Source organism: Acyrthosiphon pisum, unplaced genomic scaffold, assembly GCF_005508785.2.
Source record: "Acyrthosiphon pisum isolate AL4f unplaced genomic scaffold, pea_aphid_22Mar2018_4r6ur Scaffold_21516;HRSCAF=24166, whole genome shotgun sequence".
NCBI lineage: Eukaryota > Metazoa > Arthropoda > Insecta > Hemiptera > Aphididae > Acyrthosiphon > Acyrthosiphon pisum.
This window is the reverse complement of record NW_021770992.1, coordinates 5,334-9,153: the sequence shown is the minus strand read 5'-3', so window position 1 is coordinate 9,153 and position 3,820 is coordinate 5,334.

Genomic DNA, 3,820 nt, shown 5'->3' with positions numbered 1-3,820 from the left:
AAAATAAAAAAAAGTCTAGTTAAATAAAAAAATATCTAAATGTATAAAAAATTTAAATAGAATAAAAGACCAGCTAAATAAAAATTAATATTAAATATAATGTAATTTCAATAAAAAAGGTTAAGTAGTTATATTAAAAAACCATAATAGAAAAAACTTATATCTAAAAAACCTAAATAGAATAAAGTCAGTTGAATAAAAAAATGTTACTAAACAAAAAATAAAAATAATAAAAAAAGCCTAATTTTTAATTTAAAAAATATCTTAATAGGTTAAAAAACTAAAAAGGTTAAAAAAAGCCTAGTTAAATTAAAAATATATCTTAATAGGATAACAAATCTTATAATTAATATCATATTTTTATTTTTATATATTGATATTATATTTTATTTAAATTTAACTTGGCTCCATTTATTAATATTCGATTTTATACTAAATATAAATTTTTATTCAAGTGATTTTTTACCCTATTTAGGTTTTTTAGATATAAGTTTTTTCTAATATGGTTTTTTTAATTTAACTAAAGTTGTTTTTATTTAGATAACATTTTATGTAATGACAAAGCACGGCCAACGTTCTTTTAGGAATAATTAAGGAAGGGATGACTTACAAATTCTAAATTCGTGCTTACAAATACTTACAAATGACTTAAAAATTATTTACAAAATTTGGAGTCAAAATTTTGACATTGTGCGCCTAACTTCACGGAGCTAAATGTAAGTACAAATTTAACGCTTTGATATAAGTCATACATTTATGTATCTTAAATCATAGATTCAAGTGTTGATAACCAACAAAATAAGCAGCTGTGGTACAGTGATATCAACCATACAACTTCAAAAATTAATTAATTTAAGAAAAGTACAAAAAAAAAACAAATTTTCAAAATTTACAAGTTTTCAACGATAGTTGAAGGTAATCCCAAATACAATCTTCAGTGAGATTCATTGTTTAGGATTGTGGCTTAACCATAGTTAACTCAAAACTGTTATGTCAGACATATTACAATGTAACATAATTTTCGTTGTAAACCCAATAGATACATTCTACATTATTTTAAAATTTATAATTTAAAGGATTAGGTACCAATATTATGTATAACAACTAACTTAAATAACACTATTAAAATATTTAACTGTTTTATAATTTCAGAAGAAAAAAGTAAGTCAGCATAAAAATCTTGTTTTGGTATATTTGCATTACAATTTTGAGTAAATGTATAAATATTATAATTTGGAAAAAATTTAATTGTGCATAAGCGAGTTGTATAAACAATATACCTATTGTTGATACAATGAGAAAAAAAACCTCAACTTGTTGATATAAATTCAATGCACCGCACATTTTTTTTATAATAAAAAATTTGAAGGATTACCTGTAACAAGTTTAATAACTACACTTCAACAATACTATTAAGATGATAAGCTGTCTTATAATTTCAAAAAAAAACTTACGCTAGCCTAAAATTTGAATAACAGTTTAAATACATTGGTAAAAATTAATTTATCGATATAAGAAAATCTATTAATTGTAATTCGAACAAATGTCATTTTAAACCTTTAAAGAAGCTAGTTCAAATTATATGTCTGTATAACCTACTACGAATTAATTTTAGTACAATTGAGAATAAATAATTGAGAACTTAACAAATAAAAAATACTTGTATGTACTGATAATTTAATTATCTACATATTAAAAATCAACTACCCAAGTTATGAAATTAGATGTTTTAAATTAGAAAAATATGTTGTATGTTTGAAGTCTCAATAGTTTATAATTATGTAATTACAACATCAAAACTTAAACCATTAGAAGATTATAACCGAACTATCATTTGCAATTCATACATTGGAATAGGTATTGTGTTTGATTACTTAGTGAAAAAAGGATACATCAATTAAAACATTTTTATACGGTAGTTTAAACTTAAGACAATATGTGTAGGTTATAATTAATAATATATAGTTATTATTATAATTATTATTATTATTATTATTATTATTATATGCATGACTGTATTGTGAGATAAATACTTCCAACGTTACTCAAATTAAATATGGGTAATAAATGTTATTACGTATGAACTATTATACCTATAGTTATTGCATTGCGTTATCAATATATCTTTTTGTAGTTAAATTCATTTAACTTGATTATTTAAGCTAATGAACGACATTCGTCAATATTTTAACTATCAAATCATTTATTTAATGTGGTAATTTTTATTTTTTTAGAAAAATTAAATTGTAAGGGACCTTATATTAGTAAGGCTGGGCTCGGGGTGCCAGGCTGACGGAGCTTAAATTATATAGTTATACATTTTACAATTTATTTGTATAACATAATCTTAATAAAGTGACTTAAATGAGTGTAGGTACAAAAATAGTGTAATTTTTTATATTGTACCTACAAAAATATTTAAATGACTATTTATGTATATCAGAATTTAATAATTATTTTACCTATGTAATATAATTGTATGTAATATCAAATCAATGATATTCATACATTTTAACAATCGAATCATTTATTTAATGTGGTAATTTTTATTTTTTTAGAAAAATTAAATGGTAAGGGACCTTATATTAGTAAATTATATAGTTATACATTTTACAATTTATTTGTATAATATAACCATAATAAAGTGACTTATATGAGTGTAGGTACAATAATAGTGTCATTTTTTATTTTGTACCTACCTACAAAAATATTTAAATGACTATTTATGTATATCAGAATATTATAATTATTTTACCTATGTAATATAATTGTATGTAATATCAAATCAATGATATTCATACATTGTAACAATCGAATCATTTATTTAATGTAGTAATATTTTTTTATTTTTTAGAATGCAGGAGTAAGGGACTTTATATTAGTAAACCATATTGTTCATACATTTTACAAATTCATTTTTATCAAAATAATCAATATATATATAACGATTATAAAGTGGCTAAAACGAATGTACTATGTTTACTTTTATGGTTTTCAAATTTTCAACTATACTTTCAAGCAGTGGCGGATATATCCAAGTTCTGAGGGGGGGGGGGGTGAAATTTAAAATCCACATAGATAATGATGTTTAACCCGCCATTTTTTTATTTTGAAATATTTAACTATAGTCGGTACAAAAATATAAATAACAACACTTTTTTCAATATAAATATTTATTTAAAATTTGAAAAATAAAATATTTACAATATAAATATTTTATTTTGGTTTTTCATTTTTGCAAACATTTCAATGACATTATCAATGTTATTGTCTATGTCTCTATGCACATGCAACATAGCCAAACTACTGAGACGTTCATTTCCCAATGGGGAACGTAACCATGTTTTCAGTCTAAATAAGCAAAGCAAAGTGCAAGAAAAAGTAGGTAATAATCGCACGTGAAGTACCTATAACCAATTAGATTCAATTCATGCATCAGCATACTATTAAATATTATCATAATACATAATTCATATTAATATTATAATTAATATATAGTATATAAATCTTATTATAAGCAAAGAGTAAAGCCAAGCTATATGTTAATATTACTAACTTATTAGTACATAATGTATTTTTTTTAAATACGATACTATGCGTAAACAATCACCACATGACTAATGACAGTACTATCTTTAATCGTGCTATCAAACAGCGTGATACAAGATTTTCAAGAAGAAAAATGCGTTACGTATCGATAGGGAACAGTTACGTACCGCCTCGTATCGAAGTCTGAGTCCTATACGAGTCGGTACGTATCGCTTGTATATTTCACGTGTAACTTCTTGAACGCTCAAAATTGATCCGATACGTATCGATA